The 15,673-nt window shown below is 41.4% G+C and overlaps 1 protein-coding gene and 1 pseudogene across 7 annotated transcripts in view; one reads left to right on the forward strand and one right to left on the reverse strand.

Annotated features, from left to right (window-relative positions):
• Dnm3 (dynamin 3) overlaps positions 1 to 15,673 on the reverse strand; it is a 485,204-nt gene that overhangs the window by 381,395 nt on the left and 88,136 nt on the right. The window lies entirely within an intron of this gene.
• Positions 11,865 to 12,463, forward strand: LOC150057774 (protein lin-28 homolog A pseudogene; annotated as a pseudogene).

The following is a 15,673-nucleotide window of genomic DNA, read 5'->3' on the forward strand; positions in this document are numbered from 1 at the left end:
CGACCAATCCCCTCCACTTCCCCCCACAAAAAAAGACCTGAAAAGCCTCAATATGGTCAAGATTCTGAATCCATGAAACTTAGAGCACAGGTTTTATAGTATCAGTTCTGACTCACCACAGGTCTTCTTTATGAAAATAGGCTAAGTTCGGAAACTGAAAATATCAAGGTTACAATACTATTTGAGAATACCTGAATTTAAAAAAAGTCGGGGGGGGGGCTGGGAGTTTTGCCTAGGGTAGAGTGCTTGCTTAGCATGCACGAGACCTAGGTTCAATTCCTCGGTACCACATACATAGAAAAAAGCCGGAAGTGGTGCTAAGGCTCAAGTGGTAGAGCTCTAGCCTTGAGAAAGTCCAAGGACAGTGCACAGGCCCTGAGCTGAAGCCCAGGACTGGCAAAAAAAAAAAATTGTTAAGCAGGGCGTGGTGATTCAAGTCTGTAATCCTAGCTACTCAGGAGGCTGAGATCTGAGGATCATGGTTTAAAGCCAGCCCAGGCACTAAAAAGTCCTGAGACTCTTGTCTCAATTACCAGAAAACTGTAATTGGTGCTATGGCTCAAGGGTTAGGGCAGGAGCCTTGAGCTGAAGAGCTCCGGGACCATGCCCAAGACCAGAGTTGAAGTCCCACAACACTCTCTCTCTCTCTCTCTCTTCCTCTCTCCCTCTCTCCTTCTCTCCCCCTCTCCTTCTCTCCCCCCCTCTCTCTCCCCCTCCCTCTCTCCCTCTCTCTCCCCCCTCTCTCTCTCCCTCTCTCTCCCTCCCCTCTCTCTTTCTCACACACACACACACACACACACACACACACACGAATTGACTATAACAAATTCAGAAACCAGAAATAGTTCAGTCTTCATTTTAGTAACAAAAAATAAAGTGATCTGCCAATTAAAAATCTGTAATTAAAAATAAAGTAAGACTTGCTCATGAAAACTGAAATAATCAGATTTTAGCACAAACAATACAACAGAAAACCTAACATTTAAAAAAATAAAGCTGGCGCTGGGAGATTGGCCTAGTGGTAGAGTGCTTGCCTAGCATGCTCGAAGACCTGGGTTCAATTCCTTGGTACCACATACAAAGAAAAAACCCAGAAGTGGTGCTGAGGCCCAGGTGGTAGAGCTCTAGCCTTGAGAAAGTCCAAGGACAGTGCTCAGGCCCTGAGCTCAAGCCCAGGACTGTCCAAAAAACCAAAAACAAAGAAAAAAAAACCATGAAGTTGTGCTCTAGCTCAAGTGGTAGAACTCTAGCCTCGAGAAAAAGTCCAAGGAGAATGCTCAGGCCCTGAGTTCAAGCCCCAGGACTGGCAAAAAAAAAAAAAAGCTAGTACCTGACTACAAAAATCTTAGGCATATGCAAATGGATTCATGAACAAAATTTAAATAGTAGTTGTAAATATCTATCGAAAATATTTTCAAAGAAGGTAACAGTGCTATGGTACACATTGCTATATAATAACTTAGCTGATTAACAGGAAAAAATATGAGTGTTGTGTGCACAGGTTGCACTACTATTTCATGTAAATATTTTTAAACCCTCCAGTGTGCTGGTAAACAGTTCAAATGTCTTCATAATATATTGCTGGAGGTTGTTATCAACTAAAACAGAAATAATTTGCACACAGTAGAATATATGGTTAGAAATTCACATATGTGTTCCTAGCATGAAAACATCTTTTTCTGGTACCATTGTTGAAAAGTCTACTATTTCACCACTAATTGCTTTTGTACAAATGTCTGGGTGCATCTTATCTTCTATGCTTTCCTATTTATCTGTAGGTTCATATCATACTCTTCACTACTGCAGCTTTATTAATCTTGGAATCAAGTAGCATTGGTTGTCAGTTTTGGTAGGATTTTTCAGTAGGTTTTTTTTGGGGGGGATAGTTTAGTTCATTTTTCAATTACAAAACTTTTAGAGGGGCTGGGAGTTTGGCCTAGTGATAGAGTGCTTGTATAACATGCATGAAGACCCAGAAAAGCTGGAAGTGGTCCTGTGGCTCAAGCAGTAGAGCCACTTGAAGAAAAAGCCAAGGACAGTGCTCAGGCCCTGAGTTCAAGCCTCAAGACTGGCAAAAAAAAAAAAAAAAAAAAAAAAAAAACCTTTTAGGATTAGTTTCTCAGTGTTTACAAATCAAGTTGGTTTTCTACTCTAGACAATCAGAAAATATGTTCTCTAATATACACACATATAGAGATACCTTTCTACATACGTTTATAAAAAATTTTTAAATTTTTTCCACATATGCCTGTTCTGATATTTGTATCAAACTTTAACAAAAATTACAGAGCCTTATACCTGTCGGAGTAAACCAACTGGTTCAACATGTTAGGGTCATACAAAAATCTTTGTTAACAGTGTGTTAGAATGTGGTTATGAAGGGAAATAAGTTTGCAAGAAAAAATTTAAACAAATAAAAATTAACATGTTTATGCCATAATTGTATACATTTTAAGAATAGTTGTAATTACTTATATACAACCAAAATGCAAAGCAACTTCTGGTTCATAAATGGAAAAAAAATACTTCTGACTCAGGCAACAGTCAGTCTAGTCATCTCCTATTATGAAAGAAACTCAATTAATGAAAGAAGTCAATTACTGAATGGAGTATCTAAATGGAAACAACCCTGTAATCAAATCTGAAGGTCTCACTAAGCACTGTTTTTTTGGTTCTAAAGGAAGATGCAGCATTCAGCAAAACCTAATATACCATGCAGTCAGTCTAAACCATGCTGTAAGACACACACCTAGAAAGACCAACAATTCAGGTTGAGACCTGAATGTTAGTGTTAAAGTTTTATTAACTCAATTCGCCTGTAAAGTAATCCTTTTCCAGTCCTTGATTTTCTTAGTTGGAAACTTCATAAGAAACACTCTCACAAACACGGAAAGAAATAAATTATATTGCAAAATAGATAAAACTGTGGGACTTGGGAAGCAAAAATGGAATAAGTACATGAGGAAAACCTATGATCTTGCTTTAAAAAAAAAAAACTAAAACAAAAACCAAGTACACTTGCTGAACAGGAGTCCCTCTGCGCAAGTACTTGATCAAATTTAAAAACTAAAAAAAATGATTTAAGATACAGGAAAATACAAGCATACTGTTCATTTAAAATGGTCTACCATATGGATCACAATAGAAAAGGAAATTCTGGTATTATGTAGTATATTGTCTAAATGTGCCATCATACTGAAAACTGATTTGAAGATATAGCCTGCTATTTAATAACCTCTCTCAAAAATTTCATAAGGCTAGAAAAAAATCTTTTCAAAATATCTGTATCATTCTTCTCTCAATCATAGCTCCAAATGTACATATATCGTCCTAAATAAAGTCCACTCCCATAAAGCCAGACAAATGCACAACATATTATGTAGTGCTTAAGCCTCTGGAGTTTGATCTGCAAAGAGTTTTACTCTTTACTCTTCACATAACTTGTGATGTCACTTAACTTTCCAGGCCTCAGTTCCCTGGAGAACTAAGAAAATGGTGTCTATTTCATAGGCTGTTGTTCTGATAAGAGAATAGCTATGTCTACTTTATTCAGCAAAGTGACTAGGTCATTGGCTCAACAAATTTATATTGTATCAAAAAATGAATAAAGACATTTAACACACAGAGTTATTTAATAAAAGAAAATGTAACCAAATGTGTAACAATTAACCTAGAGAGGGAAGGCTGCACACTGAGAGAGATTAAATATACGTCCTGAGGTCACATGAGTGAGAGTGATTTAGGATTAAATTCCAGCATTGACTCCTGAGGAAGGCCTGCCCATGGCTCCATACCACCTCCCACTCCTTCAAGCTCTCCTGCAAGCTTTGAAGTCTGCTTTACATGACGTGTTTTCCACTGTTGGTTCTTTTCTGCCTGCTACTCTTCACCCAGAGTGCTAGAATCCCATCTCCCCTTCCCTGTTCCTGTCTCTTGACCCCGGGGTCATAGACCATGGAGGTAAAACTATGGAATTTTCCCCCATGGAAATGTACCAATTTGAATCTACACAGACTGCTGTGAAGGGTGTCAGGGTATTCACAGATAATCTGTGCCTATCAAAACACAACCTAACAAGGGTCCACATGAATATCATTTCCACTCAAAACCTTCCTTTGATCACTCCGCTGGGAAGAATGATTTTCTGCTCTAAATTTTTTTTTTACGGCCTCATGAATATATTACCTATGAGCTTTAGAGAAGGAGAAACAGACTTAAAGTTAACCAAGTCTATGCTCTCTTTTTATAGATAAGAAAATGAAATCCAGAAAGGGTAAGTAAGATGTTTGAGGATATTCATACAAAATATAGTATACATCCTATAGTACAGTGGCCATTAGTTTATCACCACTGTTCAAGTGAACATGTTTGGAAACAGCTGGCACTGTGCCTTCTGTATCTTCAATTGAGCATCCTTTAAGAACTCATGAAGGACAAAAAGTCAATGAATGCGTAATTCCATGTTAAAACAGAACTATCATTTCCTATTTGTCAATGATAGAGAGCTAAGTGGTCTTTCAGTATTTTACAGTTCCCAGTTTTTTGTTTTTATTTTTGTGGGTCATGGGGCTTGAACTCTGGGCCTGGGCACTGTCCCTGAGCTCTTCAGCTCCAGGTTACTGCCCTACCCTAGGCCTGGGCATTACCCCGAGCTCTTTAGCTCAAGGCTACCACCCTACACTAGAACCACAGCCCCACTTCCCATTTTCTAGTGGTTACTTGGAGATAAGAGTCACATGGCTTTGTAGTGCCCGGGATGGCTTTGAACTGAGATCCTCATATCTCAGCCTTCTGAGTAGCTAGGATTACAGATATGAGCCACAGCACCCAGCTGCCAGTATTTTTTCCTGTTAATTAGGTATGGAACAATACTCAGAAGCAAAGTCTATTTTTCTGAGAACTTCTCTATAGGAACAGATTTGTTCAGATCTTTCCAGAAGTGTTCTCCTCCCCTTCTTGTCTAATTCAGGATAAGACTCTCATGAGTATGCTCTGGCTCTCTGGATCTCATGTTAGTGAGAAATTTAGTATCACAAAATAAACTTTGTCTTGTAAAGTCTTTTCTGGCTTTTGTAGGTTTTCTATTTCTTCAATGAGCAAGAATTCAATTACACTTTGTACTTCTCAGATCATAGAATTCAGTTTTCCATCCTGTCCAGTTGAGAGCTGTCTTGCCTTGAAGATCCATTTCTTTCAATGCCCTATGCTACAATTTTAATGGTTTTTGCTAGTTTGTTGTTTTTGTTTTGTTTTGCTTTTTCAATACTAGAGTTTGTGTTCAGGGAATGTGCTAAGTACTCTGCCTCCAGCTCCATCTTTTTTTTATTCTGTTCTTTTTTGTTGGTGGTGGTGGCCTTGGGGCTTGAACTCAGCATTATGCTCTATCCCTAAGCCGCTCTGTGTTCAAGGCTAGAGCTCTATCACTTGAGCCAGGACATCACTTGCAGTTTTTCTGTGTATGTGATACTGAGGAATCGAACCCAGGGCTTCATGCATGCTACACATGTACCCGACCATTAGTGTACCCTCCCAACACTACTGTAAATTTTAAATGACAGTCTGTAATATACTAAGCTTTTGTACACATACACATACACACACACACACACACGCACGCACATGCACACACACTTATGTTGATACTCATAACATCCGGAGAAGTGAGTACTATTATCCTAGGTAGCCTGCAGCTTCTCTTTGCCTGCATTTCCTCCATGTAAAATGAAAATAGTAACAACAAATGAATAACAATATCATCTTTCCTTGGAATTGTTGTGAGGAAAAGGGAAGTGAACATATACAAAGCACTAAACAATTGCAATTGCAAGGTTATGTCTTTTCTAAAAATAAATAAGTGGGCCAGGAGCATGGCTTACTGGAAGAGTGCATGCCTCGCATAAATAAAGCCCTGGGAGCAATTCCTCAGTACCACATACACAGAAGAAGCCAGAAGTGATGCAGTGGCTCAAGTGGTGGAGCTCTAGCCTTGAGAAAGCTCAAGGGCAGTGTCCAGGCCCCGAGTTCAAGCCCCAGGACTGGCCAAAATTAAATTAAATTAAATTTAAATAAAGAAGCAAAATGATTCAAACAAAAGCAACCTCTTAGCCACTGTTACAATGTCAGCTAGAACCAGAGTGCACACTGGGACAACTCAACATCATCAGTTTTGCATGCGATTAACAAAATTTACCTTGATGTTCGTGATAATTTATTTGTTCCAATTGGGAAATGCTTAAAATAATACATTTAGTCCTATTTTTTTCCTCAGGAGAGCTCAGGAAATAAATATGACATAAGAATTTACTTCCTTCCACTCCAACTATAAAAATCCCTTGAGACCAAAATTGTTAGTGACAGGAAATTAAAAATAAAAGAATAAGCTCTGAGCATCTGTGATCACAGAATCATGCTCACTAGAAACTTAACTAGCAGATAAAGTACTTTGATCTGAAAATAGCATTTCTCACCTATGTAGCACAGGTAACATTCAAAATTCCTTTTTGCACGATTTCATTGGATCTACAAAAAAGCATCTTCCAGAAGTGATAATCAAAGAGATTAAGTGAATTCTTTATAAAGCCATAAAACTTAAAAATCAAGATGGTAGAACCCTAACAGGTCACAGCGAAGCTGCATCTTTCATGGAAGAGGATTTGAATTACAAAAGAGATTGCCATGTGTGTGCATGGACCTAGTAGAGCAAACACTCAGAACCAAAGTTTGGGTTTCTCATACCTCCTTAGTGCATCTAAGAAAACAATCAGGAAAAGTGAAGATTTGGGGACCCCTCCCTTTCCACACCTCAGGCTTTTTGTTGTTGTTTTCCTGTCTGAGCCCAGAATTCATACTCAGTATCTGAGTATGAATTGGCTGGCTATCTGCTATCTGAGACATTCCTTCAGGATGACCCCCCCTTTTTGAGTTTTAAATACTCATTACATTTTTATTCTTGTGTGTGTGTGCTGGGGCTTGAACTCATAACTTACCATCTCCCTTGGCTTTTTTTTTCAGTGTCAATTTTTAAAATCTTAACTCATATTTTTTGTTTGAGTATCTTTAAGTAGCTATACAAAGGGATTTCAATTAAACCTGTCAAGTTTTATCAATGCAACTGATCAATGTCACCCCTTTTATCATCGTCCCCATCTTTCCCAGCCCCATCTAGCCCCTTGATTTTCCTAGTTCAATTTTCACATACATACATTACAACTCCCCTTGCCCATCCTTCCCTTCTCCATTCATCTAGCTCCAGCTCATTGCTGCACTATTCACCATAACCAAGTTATGCAAACAGACCATGTCTTTCAGTAGATGAATGAATCAAGTAAATGTCACACATCTGTGTGATATATATAGATAATATGTGATATGTAATAGAATTTTACTTATCCATCAGAAATAGTATCACATCATTTGCAGGCAAATAAATGGACCCAGAAAAAAAAAGATATTGAGTAAAATCAGGTTCAGATCAGGGATATCATTTCCACATAGGAAATTATAGCTAAATTACATATATATATATAAACATGTACAGGGTCATCTGCAAATGCACACATTCACTAAAATATGGTAGATGCAGGGGACAATACCAGTGGTGTTAAGTCCTGTGAACCTCTTGTAGTTTAGTGTACCTCAGGCTTAGTGAGAGACCTTGCTGAACCCTGGGGTTCTGCAGCTCAGTCCACAAGGCCTCTGTGCATGACCAGAGCAAGTGGTGCCCACAGCCATCTAACCTGCACAACCACAGCATGCAGATAACAGAATACCATTTACTGTGAGCCATGTGGGAAGGAGGCTGTCCAACAAATAGTTAATAGACATCTAAGAGCTAGAGATGGATCGCTAACGGCAATATATATTGCCTATATATATATGTATGTATGTATGTATGTATGTATGTATGTATAACACAGAACCTCTACAATAATCCCAACAATAACAACAAAAAAAAGAGTTCACAGAGCTTGGTGGTTGCATCCATGAGTAGGGAGGGTGAAATCTCAATTTCCTGGGCACAGAAGCAGAAGCTCCTAGAAAAAAAAACAATTTTTTTTTTTTTTTTGGTCATGGGGCTTAAACTCAGGGGGCTGTCCCTGAGCTCTTCAATTCTACCCCTACCCCTGGAGCTACAGCACCACTTCCCCTTTTCTAGTGATTCATTGGAGATAAGTCTCACAGACTTTACAGCCAGGGCTGACTTTGAACCTTGATTCTCCTATCTCAGCCTTCAGAGTAGCTAGGATTACAGGCCACCACACCTGGCCTACTTAGAAATTTGTGGTCTTAGTAGCTCAAAAGAGGACCAAATCTTTTGCGCTACTAAGATTAATCTTTTGTAATATCCTATATCATAATCAGAAAACTCAGGTCAAAGGTTTCCCTGGTTTTTCTGAGTTCATATAGAAAACAATTAAACTCCCAATTGGCAGCCAACACACAAGAAGCATGGGTCACTTGGGACCCACTTAGTGAGCCAGGGTAATCCTGTGGGACTAAGGCCTTAGCCTATGGGTCTGTGCTAATTCCAGTAGTGAATGAAATCATACAATGCCCAACTGGTATCCACAGACAACTGGAGCATGGCTGGTGTGGGAAACCTGGACATTGGGTATCAGAACAAGAACTTTTTGTGAGAAAAGAAATCGTTTTCCATCAATCACACAAATGAGATGGTTTCAATATCCAGAGCGCCCTGATGGAGCTTCCAGGAAGCAAAATCCTCTGAGGGAAGCACGCCAGCCTGGCCTCTGCCCTTCGTCAGGATTGCTTATTCAACTGACCGGTGACACTTCAAACACACGCAAAATACCACGTATGTGGCATAATGCCAAACAAAAGGGTTCAGGGGTTTTCTGGGTTTTTTGTTTTAATGGTTGTACAAAGGAGTCATCACTCAACAAATCAGTTGGCAAGTAATGCATTTTGATCAGTGTCATCATGTTTGTCATTCTCCTCCATCCCTCCAACCCAACCCCTCCTCTCAATTTTTCTAGTTTCGTAGGGTGTGCATTGAATATTATGGCTGCGTCCTTTCCCTTCCTCTCTTCATTCAACAACCTCCCTCCCTCCTCTTCTAGAGCTCTCTCCCACAGCTTTTCAAGTGTTGGATTTAAATTTTATTTTTCTAAGGGATTAATTAGAACGTGTGACTTCTCCCCTGCAAATACCACACTACAGTCAATACATTTGTGTACACTTGCAAACAACACCACATGGGTTTACTTGTCTATCCAATAAAACAAAAGTATTTTGAATGAAGAAAACAAAATTTAATCATGTTTTAGGTTCACAGAAAAATGAAGCAGAAAGAGATTTCCCACCTAACTCCAACTCCAACATGTGTTCAGTCTCCTCCAGTGTCAATATGCATCACTGTGGTATGCACCTGCAACAGCTGATCAACCTACAATCACACACACACCAGGGTCACCCACGCCCAGATCTCACATTGTAGTCTGTGGGCTTGGATAAACAGTCACTGACATGTATCTATCCCCGTAATATGCTGTAGAATCATTTCACTGCCCTACAATGTCTGTGCTCCCACATCCATCTCTCTTTCTCCCCTAAGACCTTCCATTTTTCAGTCTCCAGAGTTTGGCTTTTTCCAGAATTCCATACTGTTGAACTCATACAATTTGTCACTTTTTTCAGATAATCTTCTTTGACTTAGTAATACACAGTTTTTTTTTCTTCTGTGTCTTTTCATAGCTTTATAGCTCATTTCTTTCCAATGCTGAATCATATTCTACAGTCTGGCTGTATCGCAGTTTGTTTATCTATTCACCTACCAAAGGACTTCCTAGCAGCTTTTGAGTCTGGCAATTATGAATAAAGCTACTGCAAACATATGCATGCAGGGCTGGGTTGTTGGTATAACATCTTGAATCATTTGAACAAATTTCAAACAGCACAACTGCTGGATCCTATGGTTGGGAGTATGACTTTTGTAAAAAAAATAATAATAATAAAATAAAAGCATCTCAAACTAAGCTGTAATATGGTGCATTCCCACCAGCAATGAGGGAGAGGTCACTGCTCCACTCTCCTGTCAGCAGCTGGTACTATCACAGTGTTTTGTTGGCTTTCTCACTGGCGTTATTGCTATCACTTCTTTCTGATTGGGGTTATTTCCATCATTTCTAAGTATATAATGGGACGTTTCTGGGCAACTGTTATGAACTGAATGTTTTTATCTATCCTCTCTTCAAAATATCCACAATGGCCGGGCGTGGTGGCTCACACCTGTAATCCTAGCTACTCAGGAGGCTGAGACCTGAGGAACAAGGTTCAAAGCCAGCCGGGGCACGGAAGACTGGGAGACTCGGCTGGCTGCTCTGAAGAGCCACCTTTGCACTGTTCTGGGTCCTCCTCCTCCAGGGCGGACTCACGCCTGCCTTCTCCAAAGCCTTCTCCCCCTGACCCCCGCCCCCAGTCCTCCAGCTCTCCTGTCACTCGAGGCTGTGGACACCAGCCCTGAGATCACCACCCAGGAATTGAAGGAGAGGAGGGAAGGTGTGGAGGAGGCAGAGGATGGAAGAGATGCCCCTGCCAGTGGGAACGCTAAGGAGGAAGCTGGGGAGCAGGAAGCTGATAATGAGGTGGATGAAGATGAAGGGGGGGAGCAGGAGGAGGAGGAGGAGGGCGATGGTGAGGAGGGGGATGGAGGTGAAGATGAGGAGGCAGAGGCAGCTGAAGATGATGAGGATGGTGATGTGGATACCAAGAAGCAGAAGAGTGGTGGGGAGGTCTAGACAGCAAAGAAGGAAAAGGTAACTGAAAAGGCCTCCGTGACCCAGGCCCGTCCACTGCCAGCCTCAGAACCTACACGGGGTCACCTTGGAGTAGGGGCCGCCGCCCTCTGCGGGCAGCCTGGCCTCGGCTCTCCTCCACTCCTCCACCCCACCACGAGAATCTGCAACGGGGGGAGGAAAATACCAAACGTCCAAGGCCCTGCTTTCCTTCTTAAAAGTACTTTAAAAAGGAAAATTTGTTTGTATTTTTATTTACATTTTATATTTTTGTACATATGGTTAGGGGTCGGTCATTTTTAATGATCTCAGATGACCAAACCAGCCTTCTGAGCATTCTGTCCTACTTCTGACCACTTGTGGTGTGACCATGTTCATTATAATCACAAAGGAGAGAAAAAAAAAACCTGGATCAACAAGATGTGGTATTTGTACACAATGGAATTCTATGCTGCTGTCAGAAAGAATGACATCGCCCCATTTGTTAGGAAATGGAAAGACTTAGAAAAAATCCTATTAAGTGAAGTAAGCCAGACTCAAAGGAACATAGGCTCAATGGTTCCCCTCATTTGTCATAATCAGTAGAAACCTTGGGCTCTCCTAGCAGAGATTTGCAATAGAGCAAAACCTTGATACAAAAGGCCATATAGTATGACGCTAATTGAAAGGACCTCTAGGATATTGAAACAAAAGCCATATAATGAATGATTGTTGTCCTTAATGTACTATGTTATCTCTCAGCTCTTTTGCTGTCTCTTGGTTATCTCATATTGTTACAGTATCCCACTTTGTTATCTGATATATTGGATATATTTGTATTTGGTTATTTGAAATTGGGTAGGGAAGGGGGAAAAACAAGGAGGGGGGTGGGGGAGGGTAATGGGGACCAAGACATGTGAAAGGGTATCAATGTACGTGAATTAGTGCACCTTCTATCTGGCAAATATCATATACCCCCTTTATTAATTACAATAAAAAAATATCAAAAAAAAGAAAAAAATAGGCGGGGGAAGATGTAGCAGCCTCTTCTCCGAACCTCCCCTTTACCTCCGGACTTCTGGCCAGCAGCCGGCCGACCAGGGGCCGAGGCCGCGGGCTCAGCCAACAACCATGGGCTCAGTGTCCAACCAGCAGTTTGCAGGTGGCTGCACCAAGGCGGACGCAGCACGGGCGGCCGAGGAGCCCCAGCTGCTGCACCGGGAGGCATCTGTAAGTGGTTCAACGTGCTCATGGGGTTCGGCTTCCTATCCATGACCACCCACGCCGGGGTCGAGCTCGACCCCCGGGTGGACGTCTTTGTGCACCAGCGTAAGCTGCACATGGAAGGCTTCTGGAGCCTGAAGGAGGGTGAGGCTGTGGAGTTCACCTTTAAGAAGTCTGCCAAAGGCCTAGAATCCATCCCTGTCACTGGGCCTGGCCGGGTGTTCTGTATTGGGAGTGAGAGGCGGCCAAAGGGGAAGAACATGCAGAAACGCAGGTCCAAAGGAGACAGGTGCTACACCTGTGGTGGTTTAGACCATCATGCCAAGGAATGCAAACTGCCACCCCAGCCCAAGAAGTGCCACTTCTGCCAAAGCATCAACCATATGGTGGCCTCCTGTCCACTGGAGGCCCAGCAGGCCCCCAGTTCCCAGGGAAAGCCTGCCTACTTTCGGGAGGAAGAAGAAGAGATCCACAGCCCTGCACTGCTCCCCCAGGCCCAGAATTGAGTCATCAGTCAGGGGCCCAACTCTTGCTAGTAGGAAGTTTCAAGGAGCAGGCATCAATCGGCAAAATGGAGAGAGGGGGGATAGCGTGGGTTGGCGAGTATCTGGTACTGCCATGTGTCTCAGGCCGGGGTTTCCCTGCATCACCCCATCGTCTCTTTTGGTGAGGGGACGGGGTGATGCATAGGAACTCCTATCGTGATCTATCCCAGTTCAAGTTGAGGGGCTTAGAGGGAACCATCCTTGAAGCCCAAATGCTTTACATGATAAGCCTCACCCATCAGTCTCCAGCTTCTAAAAATGACCCAGATTGGCAAGTTCTTTTAAAGAAGGATGTGTAATCATTCCCTTGCCAGAATGTGAAACAAGCATAAGACCGACTGGTAGATGAATGGGCTCAATCCCTCAGGTAGTACCTTGTGTGGGAAAGGGCCTTAGGAGCAAGGCAGAGTTGTTTTTGTTGTTTGTTTGTTTTGCCTCCCCATCTTGTATCCTCATCTCCCTATTTTGAGCTGCGGTTCTTGGAGAGTTGTCCCATGCATTGGGTTGTGATGACAGGCAAAATGGGTGGCTGGGGAATGGCTGCAGACCTGCTCCTCTGAGCTTTTTCCCACCCCTTTTCTGGGCCAATGTGATTGTAATTTATTTGCTCCCTTGGATAACTGCACCTTGGATACCCACTTTCTCCAGGATGCCAAACTACACTCTTTGTGCGAATGACGTATCTTGTGCATTTTAATTTTTTTCTTAATATATTCTGGTTTTGTATTTTTATATATTTTAATCTTAAGGCCCTCATTCCTGCACTGTGTTCTCAGGTACATGAGCAATCCCAGGGATAAGTGGGCAGCAGCTCCAGGTCCGCACAGCAGGAAGACTTTGTTGTTTTTATCACCATGGAGAGCAACCATTTGGAGTGCACAGCCTATTGCACTACCTCATTTTTGCCAATTAGAGCTGGCTTTTCTGCCATAGGGTCCTCTTGAAACCCCCTCCACTCATGGAAATGTTTTGTGGGAGACTCGGTTTTTAATTGGGCTGCCCCATGACTTGTTCTCCTTCTGCTGGAAGAATGGAAATTAGTTTAAACAGGAAACTGTGGTGTAGAGAAGGTAGAAGAGGCCCAGAGAGGAAGCCAAGGTTAGTGGTGATTGTCTAATCCTAGGGCTCTGGGACTTGGTTTTTCTTTCCATATACCAAATCTATCCCTTCCTGGATTAGGAAAATCTAGCTTACCACACACGTAACTATGTGTCCTTTCTTTTTTTCTTCTCTCTCTCTCTAAGAAATAGGAATTGATATGGTTCAATTCTGAGACCACAGGTTTGTGTCCACCTTATACTAGCCAGACAGGGATGGATATATAAAACAAGGACCAAAATCCTCAGCCTTTCAAAAGTCTTGACTTCCAGGGAGACCAATAATTGAGGGTCTTTTTGTGGCACCCGGAGCCAGTGTCCTGCCCTGCTGCATAGTGGTTCATAGTGTTGTGTTAACTAAAGGAGAAAAAGGGGGTTTCGTTTACATGCTGTGAGATCACCGCAAACCTACCTCACTGTTGAAACGGGACAAATGCAATAGAATGCATTGGGTGATGTGTGTCTGATCCTGGTTTCTTGTCTCCCCACAAGTGCTGCCCTCCCCCCTCTAGTTAATTGTATTTGTCTAGGTTTTGTAGGACTTTATTGAGTTTCAGAATTGGTAATTGCTAGGTGGCCTAGTTTGTGTAAATAATAATATATGGGTCTTTCTCCGTGTTCTTTTGGGGTTTTATTGTTTATAAACTTACTTTTAGAAGTGAGAAAAATAGCCAAAGTATCTTTGACAGAAGGTTCTGCACTAGACAAAAAAAAATTGAAACAAAGTTAGGGGTACCTCTTCTAAAGTGAGGATCTTGAACCATTGTTTTTCTTTTGTGCTCTCGCTTCCCTTATTTCCCATTTTGGACTAGAACTTTTCTAAAAACAAGTCCTAGCCCCTACCCTTTTTCTCCCTCAAAAGAAAACCTACGTGCCCATATACAATCCTGGTAATATCTCTCCAAATTTTATGTGACGTATACAAAAATTCAGGGAAAGCTAGGGCTCTACCCCCACAGTGTTCCAAACTTGAGCCCTTTAAAAAAAATGATTATTACCATACGTGACATTTATGATCAAACCTACTTATTCTTTCATACTAGAGGGAAGCAATTGGGGCTTTCCATGTAGAAAGTAGGGTGAGGAGACCAGGAAAGGGAATATGAATATATGTTCAAGTCACTCAGGAACTTGTACACAGGTGCAAGAAAGTTATGTCAAAGTGGCCACAAGATTGTTTAATAGGAGACGGACGAATGTAACGCCATGTTTACGCTAGAAACCAAAGCTTTGTGAGAAATCTTGACTTTATGGGGCGGGAGGGTGGGAGAGTGTACCTGTCTGTCCTTTCTCTGATCCCTGCAGACTGAAGCTCCCGTGGGCTTTGATGATCCCAGCCCTGGGTGTTTTGTTTCATGATTGATTTGTGCTGTACCCGAGTACTTTCTTTCCCCTTTTCTAATCATTTTTTTTGTAACACATGCTGACTCTTCCCTTCTTTTTCTGGGAAAATACAATGAATAAATAAATACTTATTTGGTTAAAAAAAAAAAGAAAAGAAAAAGAAAAAATAACAGCAACAAAAAAAAGCGATCTTATCCGAGCATTCCAGTAACTTTTTGTGTGTATGTACTTAGCTATACTATAAAGTAGTTGGTTTGTATGAGATGGTTAAAAAGACCAAAGATAAAAAGGTTTCTTTTTTTTCCCTTTTTTTTGTCTATGAAGTTGCTGTTTATTTATTTTGGGGGCCTGTTTGATATATGTGTGAAACAATGTTGTCCAACATTAAACCAGAATTTTATTTTGCTGAGTTGTTCTAATCATAAAAAGAAATGAAAAGAAAAAAGAAAAAAAAAAGACCATGGGATTCTTATCTCCAATTAATCAATACAAAAGGGAAATAGGGCTGTGGTTCAAGGGGTAGGGCCGTAGCCTTGAGCTGAAGAGCTCAGAGATAGCACCCAGGCACAGAATTCAAGACCCATGACCTACAAATATATATATATATACATATATACATACATATATACACACATACACATACACACACACACACACACACACAAAATGGACACTGTAGCTTCAGCGTGACGGTATCCGGAAGTATGTTTGGGAGGTGCTGAAGTTTACA

This window comes from Megascapheus bottae, chromosome 10 (assembly GCF_031878675.1).
Source record: "Megascapheus bottae isolate mThoBot1 chromosome 10, mThoBot2.hap1, whole genome shotgun sequence".
Taxonomy (NCBI): domain Eukaryota; kingdom Metazoa; phylum Chordata; class Mammalia; order Rodentia; family Geomyidae; genus Megascapheus; species Megascapheus bottae.